Genomic DNA, 16,207 nt, shown 5'->3' with positions numbered 1-16,207 from the left:
ACAACTACTACTATGTCAGAATGCATCACTAGATTTCTTGCTATGAAACATTTTAAACTCACGTGGCTGCTCTTGGAAGTCACTTCACCATAAAAAGGTGTGTGTGTGTGTGTGTGTGTGTTCCAAGAGACCTAAAGCCTATCAAATTCCCCCAATTTGATTCCTGGACCCAGAAAGTGCTGCTGAGGTTGCCAGATTGGCTTCAGTGCCACATAGCCTTGTGTGCATGTACTTCTGGTTCTGGTTCCCAGCACAAGTCACAGACATGGGCAAACTCATGGTGGATTGCACCCCACAGTTTGGGGAAAACCCATGGCTCGGCTCACAAATGCAAGCTGAGTCGGGCAGGCAGCAGAAGTCCATCGAGCCCCAAAAGAACTGGATTTCCAAACGACAGACATCCCTAATCCAGTATATGTTGGTAAACCAGTGTGTGGGGAGCCATGCCTTTGGAGCACTCGTGTGATTGAAGAACATGGTGTGGAACACAGCCCATAGTATTTCATAAGGTTTACATCCAATTTAAGCTTTTGTTTTTAATCGATGGAGCCATATGCACACTACACTAACTTATTCAAAAATAAGTTGTATTTAGTATTGGGAGAAAATAAATGCTTGTAATGAATTATGCTGGGTGCAATCCAGAGAAATATATCTGTGCATAGTTCAAGTGCTGGAGTTCCCAGGATTTCAGTCACATTTAAGCAGGATTAACTTGATTTGAATTGCCCAATGATTTGTAAGGTTCATTAAATTTACAAAAAAATTGATTTTTAAATGTTAAATAACCCTATTTTGGTGCTTTACATGTTATTTTTAAATGTTTAAATGTACTTACTATAATTGTAAGGTACATTTCATTTCCTTTTCTTTCCTTCAAAAACATGTCTATAATTAGAGGTATAATTAAAACAATTTTCCCATCACCAAATAAAAATATGAATGGTGGTTTTTTATATATATATTTATGATGTTATTCTATTATTTAAATATGTTTTAAAATTATGGTGTCTCTTAATGTTAGAAGAGTTAAATAAATTAAGGATGAGTTTCAAAATATACCTTTGCAGGATCTTTCTCTGTTTAAAACAAAAGTATAAACACCTGTGTGTGTGTACACGTGTGTGTGTTTATTCCTAATTCTTTTTACCAGCTTTCCTAATTCTCTACTTTAGCCAAATTGATCAGCTTTAAATCTGTTTATTCCAGGAAAATAATATAGATTGGTCCCCAAACTTTTCAGTATGCTTACGTTGTATTTAATTTTGTGGAGGAGAAGAGTCCCATCAAGAAAAGATATTCAGAATATGATCCCAATACTGTCGGTGACATTCATATTCTTAGCTGACACACCCTCTAGTATATGAAAATAGATATCATGCAATTGCATTTAAAGGAGTGCAGCTCATGTTACACTACTGAGGGTGGGAGCTGCTTCAAAGGGGTTTTGCTACTTCCATTCGAAGCTTTTAAGGCTAAACATGCAGTCTCCTATGGCATGGGAAATATGTATTTAACCCTAAAATGTCACCAAAGGTCTGTAGACCTTGGATTCTCAAAAAAGATTAATCCTCAGGAATTATGGAGACTGGGAGGTGGGAAAGATGTAGCAACAACCAAATGAACTTACTTCAGAAAGTTTTTACCATCATGTAACCCACTGAATTATTGACTAGAAATGAAATAAATAAATAAACAAACAAACGAACAAACTTGCTATAATATAGGGATTACGGGTATTAATAACTCATCTTCTTGCTGCAAATTGCTGCTCTTGCATTGGCTATTAAGGCAAAATTTATTTATTTATTTATTTATTTATTTATTTCAATACCACCCAGTAGCCGAAGCTCTCTGGGCAGTTCACAAAAATTAAAACCACAGAGTGCAGCATTAAACAATATAAAATATGAAAGCTTAAAACCACAATATAACAGTACAACCAAAATAAAACCTAGCAGCAGTGCAGAGATTTAAAATACAGATTTAAAACACCAGAGCCAAAAGATTAGGAAGCTAAAATGCTGGGAGAATAAAAAAGTCTTCACCTGGTGGTGCAGAAGGAGTACAACAGGCGAATCTCTCTAGGGAGCTCATTCCACAGCTGGGGTGCCACAGCAGAAAAGGCCCTCTTCCTGATAGCCACCCGCCTCACTTCCTTTGGCAGGGGCTCCTGGAGAAGGACCCAAGACACATCAAAACCTAGGGTGCCTGCTATGAAAATAGATATTGGACGTATCAAATGAAAACACATAGTGTGTATATGCTAACACTGCAGTTAGTTCCAGCCCTTTTCTAGAATGTGCCAGTTACATTTGAATAATATCTTTTCCTCTTTGCCTTTGCACTTATTTAATTTCTATTATGACTATGTGTACAAGCAGCTGAGTTTGGTCGCTTGCACTTTGGTGTCACAAAAAAGGAGGGAACACTTTGGAAAATCAATAGGATAGCCAATTAGTATAGTCAAGATAGGTTTGCAAAGTTTCCACCAAATGAAAATCGATTGGGTGTAGCGTTGAGTTACTAATGCTACAATCCTGCACAACAGGGGTGGATAATGTGTGGGCATCCAATTGTGGTTGGACTGGAACTTCCCTCATCCCTCAGCATGGGCTGTGCTAGCCAGGGCTGATGAGAAGGCTGCATGTTCCCAACCCGTGCTATACACACCTGTGAGAAAGTGCCACTGAACTCATGGGATTTCTTCTGTATAGTCACGTATAGGATTGCATTGTGAATTCCTATGCACACAGTCAGCAAACTGGGTAAAGTGAATACACAATGGGGCTGTGGGGTTGCACCATACGCATCTTGGACCCACATATCTGCCTCCACATGTTTGGTGGGATGTCCTGTGTATGTACATCTAATATACTCTATCTTTACTCCACGTAAGAGAATCATGGATTATTAGGTGTATAAGAGTCTATGAACTCCTGTAATCATTATTTTTATCCCACCCTCCTTTTCAGGAAATCAAATCTGTATACATGATTCCCCCATCCACAATTTTATCCTCTCAGCACCTCTTTGAGATAGGCTCGGTTGGGAGATGATGAGTAATCCAATATCACCTACTGAACTTCATGCCTGAACTGGGATTTGAATGCAGTTCTCTCCAGCCCAAGGTAGAGGCTGCATTCTGACATCAAGATAAACCATTGTTTATTGTGATAGGAACATGCCTAGGCTCTCCCCGGGCTTGTATCCTACCTCTTCCCCACCTCTGTACAGCTGCAAGGAGTTCAGAAGCTTTTTAAAGATTTCACTTCCATTTTTGATTAACTGCAGCTAGTTGTATTGTGTGAACCCAACAAATTGTGGTTAATGTTAATGATGATGGTTTGAAGCAAGCCAACTTCAAACTGTTGTTTATGAAGCTTGCTTGTTTCTTTAAATTCTTAAAGTCAACTGCAGTTTAGGGATTGGACAGAGCACTAAACTGTGGTTAATTGAAATGGGAAGCAAAAGCTTCCGATCTCCTCTTCATGACTTTGCTGGAGAGAAGAGGGGATGGGGGAAGCACACAAGTTCAGGGGTGGCTAGCTCATTGCTATTGTAATAAACCATGGTTTATTGCGATGTCCAAGTACAGACAGTCTCTCCTCTGTACCAACCTGGCTTTCCATTAGACATAGTAGCAAACATGAAGATGTGGTGCAGGTGGTACCATCTCACCGCCTCATTGTATGTTGGATTTACCCAGTTTACGAAGAATGTGTGACAGGCACTCTGAGGCATGTTACTTTAATTTTTCCTAGATACCTACAGTCCACAGAAGGATGAAGTGGAAATACAGAAACATTAGTACTAAAAGCCGACATTGTGAAGCATTTAGCCTTTCAGACATGTACCTTTATATGCACATATAAATTCTCAAATTTATTTTTGTGCTATGATTTATGCAATTAAAGGTAGTAGGATAATAATAATAATAAAAACAGTGGTGTTAGCCCTGTAGTAATGATAGAAGAATTTTAAAGGCTTGGATCTCAAAATGATCAATATTTGATTGCTTTTGATCACCCTGTTACATTCTGACATCCATAAAATTTGGTCGTTGTGATATTGAGTTTATAGATGGCATATGCATTCTAAAACATATAAAATGTCCAGCTTTATTTATAAACTGAAAGCCAGTTCCAGTTTCCAAGCACAACGGTGTTTTTTTCCCATACCTGTTAATATAACCCAGCTTCAAGGAATGGCACGTTACTTTGGCCCACACAAATGCTAATGTAATTCTTGCTTTTTCTATACTGAGAGGTATGCATCCTTATGTAAGTATAATTGCCAGCAAAGACTTTAATGCAGTGAAATGCATATTGTGTATTATAAAACATGTGATTAAAAAAAAAATACAGGAAAATCTTCACCAGCACTCTGCCAAGATCCAACTGAAACACTTCACTTTTGTTATTATTTTGCCTTTGCTTATAATTGACATTTTCTGTTGCTTGCTTCTAATTATCTCACATTAATTTTTTCCAATTTGCTTTCCAAATTATTTTGCAGCTATTCCTCTCCACTCCCCCAGTATGATTCAAGGTGATGATATTGTCCGTGACTCCTCATTTTGCTTTCATATATGTTTATTTTTCTCCACAGTTGACATGTGTCTAGATGTTTTCAGTGCATCCAATTTACTCCCAGTCCTTTCCACCTTTTTATTGTAGACATTCCACTTTGTTTTGTGTTTTTTAGCTTTTAGCATTGTGCTTTGGAAATTGTTCTGTTACGTCATTAACCTGACAATGATTTAGATGATCATCAACTACTAATTGTATTCGTATAGACTGTGCATGAAGTGTTTAAAAACGTAATGAACTGTAATGTATACATATGAGAAAGGGAAAAGGTAGAATTGTATTAGCAAATTAGTTTGCAAACAAATGAGAAAATATCTATGAGGACCATTTTTAAAAGACAATAACTATTTGAATAATTATTAGGGTCCTGTATTCTTACTAATGATGGTTGAATTTGTCACTGATGTGCTGCATGAGAATACCATGACATAACATAACATGAGCCATATTCACTGTATAGAATCAGCACATGGTCAGGACTGCACCTAGCTTACCTCCGCATACCCTAAGAATATTCACTAAAAGTATTTTTGAGCCTCTCATGTTATTTGTACATATGTGTGAGTTCCGTTTATATGAGCTATAAAGGAAAAGAGAACCATTTAAATGTATATATATTCTAGTCAATATAGGTAATTAGCACAATTCTTATCATCATGAAGGCAGATGTGTGTGGAGGAAAGAAATTGATACTGCAAAGCCTGCTGGTGGGGAACATGTTGCACTGTGTTATACACCCTGTAGCTGCACCTGCTATAAATAAAGGACGGGTCACCCAGTATCATGGAGGAGTCAGGGGAAGGCTGGCTGGCTTTCTTTCTTTCTTTCTTTCTTTCTTTCTTTCTTTCTTCCCCCATAGGAGAGGATGGAAACCATTCACTCCTAGAGGACAAAATAATCTCCTATTTGCATAGCCCATACTGGATTTTCTTGGTCAAGATAGAGTGTGATGGAATGTTGGGAATTGTGGATTTTTATATATAGATTACACTGGCATTTTAGACACAGGAAATGTAGCAACCAATTTAAGCATGATAACTGCCTTAAAGAATTGTGCAAAACTATCTAAGAAAACCAAAAAGCAACCTAATCAAACCAACCAGTGAAACAAGTGAAACCCAGTATCCTTTTATGCCAGATGAAATAGGTACAATGGCTTTTTATGGGCAGGGATAAGGTAGAGTAATTAACATAAACAATTCAGTCCTAGCAAACCTTCACCCACACGTTTTGACTGATTGTTTAAATTGGCCCCAAGATCTCTACATGTTTTTGAACCTTGCTGTATTTTATCAGCAGTATTCATCTGTCTTCAAAGTAGTGTAACTTCACCTATGCACACACAAGGTCTAGTGACTGTTTCTGGTTCCCTAGTGTTTTCTTGAAAGATGCTGCAGATCAGCTCCTGATTAAGTCAGTTTCATCAATTCATCATGGCCTCGTTCAAATACTTCTTACTGAGTTTTATGGCTTGGCCTCGGCCTCATTGCAGCTGTGAGAAGGAAGACTGAAGCTCTTGCTTCCATTTTTAACTAACTACAGTTTAGCATTATGTGTGAACTCGATAAACTATGGTTACTCTTAACTATGGCTTACTGAAACAATTCAACTTCAAACTGTGGCTTCGAAGCTGGCTTGTTTAATAAATCACAGTTTAAGATCTACACAACCGACATGCTAAACTGTGTTCAATTGAAAATAAAAGCAAAAGCTGCTGATCTCCTCACAATCACCCCGGGGGGGGGGGGGGAGCACACAAGTTTGAGGCTCACTTAGGTAATACTAAACCATAATTTAGCATTACATATGAACAAAGCCAATGTAGACAATCCCTCATAGACTTTACAGGATAATAACAGACAATTTAAAAAGCAAAGATGTTCAAACTATGTTCTAGGGAACCCTGGGTTCCTCTGAAGCTTATCAGGGATTCTTCAATGAAAGCTCGCTAACAGAGAACAGGTTTTCCTGAAGGACACATTGCCCACTGTTGTCAGTCCTTCCAGCTTGTACTTCCGGCAACAAACTCTGGCAAATTCTTAAAGAGATGGAAGTACCAGACCACCTTACCCGTCTCCTGAGAAACCTGTACGAGGGTCAAGAAGCAACAATAAGAACCAGACATGGAACAAACGATTGGTTCAAAATTGGGAAAGGAGTACGACAAGGCTGCATATTGTCACCCTGCTTATTTAACTTATATGCAGAGTACATCATGAGAAACGCCGGGTTGGATGAATCACAGGTCGGAATTAAGATTGCCGGGAGAATTATCAACAACCTCCGATATGCAGACGATACCACCCTAATGGCAGAAAGCGAAGAGGATCTAAAGAGCCTCTTGTTGAGGGTGAAAGAGGAGAGTGCAAAAGCTGGTTTGAAACTCAACATTAAAAAAACGAAGATCATGGCATCTGGCCCCATCACTTCCTGGCATATGGAAGGGGAAGAAATGGAAGCAGTGACAGATTTTACTTTCTTGGGCTCCAAGCTCACCACAGACGGTGACTGTAGCCATGAAATTAAAAGACGCTTGCTCCTTGGGAGGAAAGCTATGGCAAACCTAGACAGCATAGTAAGAAATACGGATGGCAGAGAATTCCGCCACAGATTCCAGGCCTCCTGCCCCCCCGCCCTCCCCCCCGCGGAATCCCCCTGGGATGGCACTTACCTGGGGTGGATGCAGCAGATTCAGCAGTGGTTCCAGCAGCGGCTGCTGGTCTCCTGGCCAGCCACGGCCGGGCTGCCGCTGCCGCCGCCATTGCCATCCTTGCAGCCGTGATAGGCTACGTAAGAATTTACATAGCCTATCATGGCTAACCCCTCCAAAAAAAGAAAAACCCAGTGTACGCAAATGGCGCCCACTACACTATTTGTAGTAAATATTTACGTAGGCTAGAATGGTGAAAAATAAACCAACGCAAATAGCGCCCACTACACTATTTGCGTTCCCCTTTTTTTTCACCGTTTTATCTTACGTAAATATTTACGTAAGATAAATCGGCGAAAAATAGGGAACGCAAATGTAGCCGCCGCCGTAGCCACCACCATTTGCGTACGCTGGTTTTGTGTTTTTTTTTGGAGGGGTTAGCCATTAGCCATTTGCATCCGCAGCAGCCCGTCCGCGGCCGGAAATCCGGCTGCGGATGGCCCGGAGCCGGCTGTCGAGGATTCCGAGGGGGAGGACCGGATCGCCTCCCCCCACGTCGAGGATTCTGGGGGGAGGGACGGAGCGCCTCCCCCCCCACCGCGAAAAATTCCGCGAAAAGGTAAGTGACTTTCATACATCCCTAGTAAGAAGCAGAGACATCACCTTGCCGATAAAAGTTCATATAGTCAAAGCTATGGTTTTCCCAGTAGTAATGTATGGATGTGAAAGCTGGACTATAAGGAAGGCTGAGCACAGAAGAATTGATGCTTTCGAACTGTGGTGCTGGAGAAGACTCTTACGAGTCCCCTGGACTGCAAGGAGGTCAAATCAGTCCATCCTAAAGGAAATCAACCCTGACTGCTCATTGGAAGGACAGATCCTGAAGCTGAAGCTCAAATATTTTGGCCACCTAATGCAAAGAGAAAACTCCCTGGAAAAGACCCTGATGCTGGGAAAGACTGAAGGCAAAAGGAGAAGGGGACGGTAGAGGATGAGATGGCTAGATAGCAGCACTGATGCAATGAATATGGACTTTATTTTATTTTATTTATTTATTGCATTTATACCCCGCCGTTTTTCCTCTTGCAAGTAACCCAAGGCGGCTTACGTTATCCTCCTCCTCTCCATTTCATCCTCACAACAACAACCCTGTGAGGTGGGTTGGGCTGAGAGTCTGTGACTGGCCCAAAGTCACCCAGTGAGCTTCCATGGCCAAGTGGGGACTAGAACCCGGATCTCCCAGCTCCTAGTCCAACACTCTTGCCACTACACCACACTGGCTCTCTACACCACACTGCAATGAATATGAACTTGAGCACACTCCGGGAGAGAGCGGAGGACAGGATGGCCTGGCATGCTATGGTCCATGGGGTCACGAAGAGTCGGACACGACTTAACGACTGAACAACAACCATCAGTCCTTCCTCCACAATGTGCAGCTGCAGAAAAGCTCATTTTGGGATGCAATACACACGAAGGTTGATGGTAGGGCCCAACAGGCTTTGTCAGTGCCTTGAATGAGGGTCAGACTACATGTTATGTTAATTACATAGTGTTTGGCTGAGTCTTCTCATTCTTTATACTCTAGAGTAGGTGTGCATGGTCCTGTGAAGAAGCCTCCAAGCAACAGCCATGGAACCCAGAGGAATCTGGGGGCGTATTGAGTTCAGTGCACACACAATTCACAGACTTCACATTACATTAATTATGTAGTGTGTAACTGAGTCTTATCTTTCATTTTACTCTAGAGTAGGTGCAGTAGGCCCCAATTTAGATCAGGTCCACCAAACATCATGTGGGAAGGATTAAACCTTCCCTCCAATCCTTTTGCTTCCCTAAATTCCCCCCATCAAGTGCAGGGGTTAAAAAAGGGAAAAAAGCCTCCATTGGCAAATGGCTTGTGGCAGGACGTTTAATCCTAACGGTGTGTGGAGGTCCCAATCTGAATTCAGGCCTAGCGTACCTACTCTAGAGGAAAAACAAAGATAAAGCTCAGTTAATTGACGTAATATGAAGTTTTACTGTGAATTATGTGTGTACTGAACTCAGTATGCCCCGAGATTCCTCTGGGTTCCATGGCAGCTGCTTGGGGGCTTCTTTGCAATGGCAAAAGTGTTCCCTGGAGATGGAAAGTTTGAAAAGCACTAGTTTAAAGCATCAGGGGGACTTCCAGGTTTTTATTTGTTTATTTATTTTGAAGCATTTCTATCCTGCCTATTCTCCAAAGATTCATAGGCAGCTCACAACAAATAAATATTTAGCCCTCTATAATATAAAAGCAGCAGCAAAACAGCAACAACATATAGGAATAAAAACATTTAAAATTTGTTTAAGAACAGGAACTCATTAAAATAGCAAGTGAAGGCCTTTGTAAAAAGAAAGGCATTCACCAGCTTCCAGAAGGTCAGTAGTAAGGACATGAGAAGTACAGGTTGGATACAAAGCTTAATTTCCTTCGATGGAAAAAAGTACACACAACAGAAAGAGTCTTTCATTTGGAAGAGTCCCTCTGAGGAAGGGAACCTTTGGATCCAACCCTATGTCAAGAGACTAGGTTCAATAGAAATGATTTCATTCCCTTGATTTCCCCCTGAATTTGGCCAATTGTTCTTAGCTAGGCAGAACACAGGAATCAAATGGCTAACAACTGAGAACGGTAACAGAGTTCATTTGCCTGTTCCCTGTCTGTGATCAAGGCCTTTGTGCTCTTGCTTAATAGCTTAGCTGGCATTATTTAGTGCCAATGTTTCCGTTCTCTAGCTGGGCAGTAGTTGGCTTGATGCCTGGGAGCATTCAAGAGAATTCCACTGAATTTTCAAGGAGCCTCTCCTTGAAAACATGCTTGTTTTACCAGTGGGTGGATGTCTACTCCTTAGGGAGTCCTAAGGATGAGAAATCTTGTACATGTGTGGGATGAAGCACTGAGGATTGTCCAGTGCTGACAGGCCAAAAAAGTACTCTTTATAACAACCAGGAAAGAAGAGAGGAGCCCATTTTCTTGCCAAAAGCTTTTTGTTAGTAGAGAGAGTATTCAGTTCTTGACTTTCATGCAGTCAAGGTGATTGTGACCAGACTGAGCTTTTCCTAGGGTCTTTTATTGCCCCCAAGTATATTAGTTAATTAAAGTCAGCAGATATAGAAGAAGAATAGAGAAAGATATACAGTCAAAAGGAAGGAATGGCCAGAGGTTTCCTGACGCATGTGAGCACTCACATTCATATCCTCCTGAAGTCCATGCCTTTTCCTGCCAGTCGTCCCCCACTGCATATATGACCCAGCCATTCCTGCAGATGGTTAAGGAGAATTCTTGTCACTGACTAGCATCAGCAACACAACTTTCCCTGTACCCACCAGTGACAGAGGTGGCACCCAAAACCTCCTTGCTCAGTGCATCTGATAGACCTGGCTCCTGGGACAAATGGGACATCTGTCCAATAGGCACACCAGTCCTGGATAGGACATCTATAAATTAATGACATTTGTTGTAATTGTATCAAACTCACCTACCCAGTGTAGGACAAATGATGACAACCTCTGCAGTAGAATCTAGGCTTTAAATCCAAGTGTAGTAGCACTTTGTGTCTCCCATTGCTAGGCTAGTATATTTCCTGAGGTCTGGAAAAATGGAAAGGGTGGCATTATTTACTCATTGTGCATCTTCATTACTTGTCAGCACTTTGTGGCCAGTGGCCAGTAAAACACAATGGGCTGGATCCAGACTAAGTTAGTTGAATTTTGTTGTTGTTCAGTCATGTCCCAGTCTTTGTGACCCCATGGACCATAGCACGCTAGGCCTTCCTGTCCCCCACTCCCTCTCAGAGCGTGCTCAAGTCCATATTCATTGCATCAGTGCTGCTATCTAGCCATCTCATCCTCTACCGTCCCCTTCTCCTTTTGCCTTCAGTCTTTCCCAGCATCAGGGTCTTTTCCAGAGAGTTTTCTCTTTGCATTAGGTGGCCAAAATATTTGAGCTTCAGCTTCAGTATCTGTCCTTCCAATAGAGCAGTCAGGGTTGATTTCCTTTAGGACTGACTGATTTGACCTCCTTGCAGTCCAGGGGACTCTTAAGTGTCTTCTCCAGCACCACAGTTCGAAAGCATCAATTCTTGGACGCTCAGCCTTCCTTATAGTCCAGCTCTCACAGCCACACTACTACTGGGAAAACCATAGCTTTGATTAGATGGACCTTTGTTGGCAAGGTGATGTCCCTGCTTCTTACTATGCTGTCTAGGTTTGCCATAGCTTTCCTCCTAAGGAGCAAGCGTCTTGTAATTTCATGGCTACAGTCACCGTCTGCGGTGTTCTTGGAGCCCAAGAGAATAAAATCTGTCACTGCTTCCATTTCTTCCCCTTCTATATGTCAGGAAGTGATGGGGCCAGATGCCATGATCTTCGTTTTTTTAATGTTGAATTTCAAACCAGCTTTTGCCCTCTCCTCTTTCACCCTCAACAAGAGGCTCTTTAGATCCTCTTCGCATTCTGCCATTAGGGTGGTATCGTTTGCGTATCTGAGGTTGTTGATAATTCTCCCAGCAATCTTAATTCCGACCTGTGATTCATCCAACCCGGCGTTTCTCATGATGTACTCTGCATATAAGTTAAATAAGCAGGGCGACAATATGCAGCCTTGTTGTACACCTTTCCCAATTTTGAACCAATCGGTTGTTCCATGTCTGGTTCTTACTGTTGCTTCTTGACCCTCGTACAGGTTTCTCAGGAGACGGGTAAGGTGGTCTGGTACCCCCTTCTCTTCAAGAATTTGCCACAGTTTGTTGTGATCCACACGATCAAGGGCTTTAGCATAGTCAATGAAGCAGAAATAGACATTTTTCTGGAATTCTCTTGCTTTCTCCATGATCCAGCGAAAGTTGGCGATTTGATCTCTAGTTCCTCTGCCTCTTTGAAACCCAGCTTGTACTTCCGGTAGTTCTCGGTTCACATACTGCTGAAGCCTAGCTTGTAGGATTTTGAGCATCACCTTGCTGGCATGTGAAATGAGCGCAATTGTACGGTAGTTTGAACACTCTTTGGCGTTGCCTTTCTTTGGAATTAGAATGTAAACTGTCCTTTTCCAGTCTTGTGGCCACTGTTGAGTGTTCCAAATCTGTTGGCATATTGAATGCAGCACTTTAACAGCATCATCTTTTAGGATTTTAAATAGCTCAGCTGGAATACTGTCATCTCTGCTAGCTTTGTTGTTACTAATGCTTCCTAAGGCCCACTTGACTTCACTCTCGAGGATGTCCGGCTCAAGTTCAGTGACTGCACTATCATGGCTATCAGGGACGTTAAGATATTTCCTGTATAGTTCTTCTGTGAATTCTTTCCACCTCTTCTTAATCTCATCTGCTTCTGTTAGGTCCCTACCTTCTTTGTCCTCTTTCATGCCCGTCTTTGCACAAAACGTTCCCTTGAGATCTCTGATTTTCTTGAAGAGATCTCTAGTCTTTCCCATTCTGTTGTTTTCCTCGATTTCTTTGCATTGTTCATTTAAGAAGGCCTTCTTGTCTCTCCTTGCTATTCTCTGGAACTCTGCATTCAGTTGGATATATCTTCCCCTTTCTCCCTTGCTTTTCGCTTCCCTTCTTTCCTCAGCTACTTGTAAAGCCTCATCAGACAACCACTTGGCTTTCTTGCATTTCTTTTTCTTTGGGATGGATTGAGTTGCTGCCTCCTGAACAATGTTACAGCCCTCTGTCCATAGTTCCTCAGGCACTCTGTCTATCAGGTCTAATCCCTTCAATCTATTCCTCACCTCCACTGTACATTGATAAGGGATATGGTTTAGGTCATACCTGAATGGTGTAGTGGTTTTCCCTACGTTCTTCAATTTCAGCCGAAATTTTGCAAGAAGCAGCTCATGATCTGAGCCACAGTCAGCTCCAGGTCTTGTTTTTACTGACTGTATGGAGCTTCTCCATCTTTGTCTGCAAAGTACATAATCAATCTGATTTCGATATTGACCATCTGGTGATGTCCATGTGTAGAGTCGCCTCTTGTGCTGTTGGAAAAGAGTGTTTGCTATGATCAGCGTGTTCCCTTGGCAAAACTCTATTAGCCTTTGTCCTGCTTCATTTTGTACACCAAGGCCATGCTTGCCTGTTATCCCGGTGATTTCTTGACTTCCTACTTTAGCATTCCAATCCCCTATGATGAAGAGGACATCTTTTTTTGGTGTTAGTTCTAGAAGGTGTTGTAGGTCTTCATAGAACCAACCTTAGCTTCTTCGGCATCAGTGGTTGGGGCATAGACTTGAATTACTGTGATGCTGAATGGTTTGCCTTGGATTCGTACTGAGAACATTCTATCGTTTTTAAGATTGTACCCCAGTACTGCTTTTCCCACCCTTTTGTTGACTATGAGTGCTACTCCATTTCTTCTAAGGGATTCTTGCCCACAGTAGTAGATATGATGGTCACCTGAATTAAATTCGCCCACACTTGTCCATTTGAGTTCTCTGATTCCCAAGATGTCGATGTTCAATCTTGCCATCTCATGTTTGACCACCTCCAGCTTACCTTGATTCATTGATCTGACATTCCAGGTTCCTAAACAATATTGTTCTTTACAGCATCGGATTTTCTTTTCACCACCAGACACATCCACAGCTGACTGTCCTTTCAGCTTTGGCCCAGCCGCTTCACTCTTTCTGGTGCTACTTGGAAATACCCTGTGCTCTTCCCCAGTAGTATAGTGGACACCTTCTGACCTGAGGGGCTCATTTTCCATCGTCATATCTTTTATCCTTGTGATATGTTCCATGGGGTTTTCTTGGCAAGAATACTGGAGTGGGTTGCCATTTCCTTCTCCAGTGGACCACATTTTGTCAGAACTCTCTGCCATGACCTGTCCATCTTGGGTGGCCCTGCACGGCATAGCTTATGGATTCACTGAGTTACACAAGCCCCTTCGCCACAACAAGGCAGTGATCCATGAAGGGGAGTTGAATTTAGGTCCCATTAAAATCAGTGAGATATGTTAATCATGAATTAACTTCAGTCCCATTTATTTCAATATATCCAGCCCATTAACTTCAGTCCCATTTATTTCAATATATCCAGCCCATTTTCAGCGGCCTTTCTACACCCCATTCTCTAAAACATAAATGGTGGCATCAGTTGGTATCTTACTTAGAGCATCTTTATGTCACCATGATGATATCACCATGAATACTGATGTACAGGGTATGATCTCGGGTGGAGGACCAGAACTTCCACTGTGACTCCACAGTGGCCTGCTTCAGGTGCTCATAGTTTAACAGCTGGAAATGAGCACCAAGACCACATGATTCCTCTTCACTCCTCCCATCCTTGGCACTTACATCCTGGTTGCAGCCTTAATGTCAGTTTACTAACCAGGATCTTAAACTACAGTTCGAAGTTGTTTTAAGATGCTGATTAGTAAACTTGACATTGAACTACAGTTCCCTGTGTGGATATAATAGCTAAAGTCCTATGCAGCTGTAATAGCTAAAGTCCTGAATAGGGCTTATCTGTGATTTAATTCATCCAAAAGATAAGTAGGGGAAAGGGAAGAGAAGGGGCAAGGAGGGAGTGCGTGGTCGCGTTGCTCACTCCTGGCTTCCAAACTATGGTTTAGGAAGCTGGGAATTGAGTGTCCGAACCACCCCAATCTAAGAGACATATTGTAGTTACTGGGATGTTGGAATGCAGAAACCATTCCTTTAGTTTTTGTGCTCATACTTTAATATAGTGATTTTATCTGCATTGATTTGTCTGCCAAGGAACTCCTGAGCACCTGCCCCTTGCAGAGAGTGCTAGGATGCATACTCAGTTGGACTTTGCCATTGCTCTGCATGAACTGAGAGACTACCCTGGCCTGAAATATACCCAACTGATGGTGGTGGGCAATCAGTCTTTCAGAGAAGCTTGCCTTCCGTTACTGATCATCTCACTGAGGAAACCTTGGTAATCCTAGATTGGATTTCTAAAGCTGCTTTGCAGTCTGGCCCTTCATATTCTATTCTGTGCTTGAACGACCTGGAAGATCTCAGTACTAAAACTGTGGGTGGTGTGTGTGTTTTTAAATAGCATTTTAATTTACCATCATAATACTGAGCAGTTCTGTTGTGCAGGTCAGGCTCACTCTTTGAAACACAGGACGCTTCAGAAAGTTTTAACAGTGTAATGTTGCTGACTAGAGCATGAATAATACACTAGTAGTAGACAGAGGCACAGTTGTTAACCACAGTAGTTGTGACTGTTGGGTTGAGTTGGTTCATATGACACAACAACCCACCACAGTAATCGCCCATGGTGGGTTGTCGTGACATCTGAAGCTGGTACAGTTTCTGGAGGGTGGCTTATTTTTCACAAACAAACCACCCTGAGAACCCATGGGCGAGTTCTCACATCATGCTAAGCCATCCTGAGAGTAAGCCACAGTGGGTGGCTTGTCCATTACTCCCAACAGACTATCACCTGCTCAGTGGCTTGCCATGGCTTGTTTCTTCCTCACCCTCACAGTCATCCCGGCTGCTGCTGGCACATATCCCAGGGGCCTGTGCAACAAAAATCCTCATTTCCTCATTCCCTAAGTCAGCACTCTTTCTGCAATTGGTCCACTGGGGTTGCTGGCTCACAAGGGAAACTCCCCCCGTTGCATCAGATCACCAAAGGGATTTAGGTTTCTGAGCCCTTATGAACACGGGAACGTGTTCGCAATTTTTTGCAAACTGCCTGTCCACTATTGAACCCAGCATAGCCATATCCCCCTCTTGTCAATGTCCTTCTCAGTTTCATCCTCCACTTCAGCACTTCCTGAGCGAAACACCCCTCCCCCCTCATTAGATTACAAAAAGAAAAATTTCTGAGCCTTTATGAATGCAGGAATGGGTTCTAAGGAAAAAAAAAAGGTTTTCGCTAGCAAGGGAAGTGCTGAAGTGGGGGATGAAAGTGATAAGGACATTGACAAAAGGGGGATATTGGTATGCTGGGCTAAATAG

General features: G+C 42.2%; 1 protein-coding gene across 1 annotated transcript in view; it reads left to right on the top strand.

Moving 5' to 3' along the window:
• ANK3 (ankyrin 3) overlaps positions 1 to 16,207 on the top strand; it is a 320,808-nt gene that overhangs the window by 241,104 nt on the left and 63,497 nt on the right. The window lies entirely within an intron of this gene.

Source organism: Heloderma suspectum, chromosome 3 (genome assembly GCF_057233095.1).
Source record: "Heloderma suspectum isolate Gila_16-S chromosome 3, 16-S_ref, whole genome shotgun sequence".
Lineage (NCBI taxonomy): Eukaryota > Metazoa > Chordata > Lepidosauria > Squamata > Helodermatidae > Heloderma > Heloderma suspectum.
Note: the sequence above shows the minus strand (reverse complement) of the source record. Positions and strands in the feature narration are given on the sequence as shown.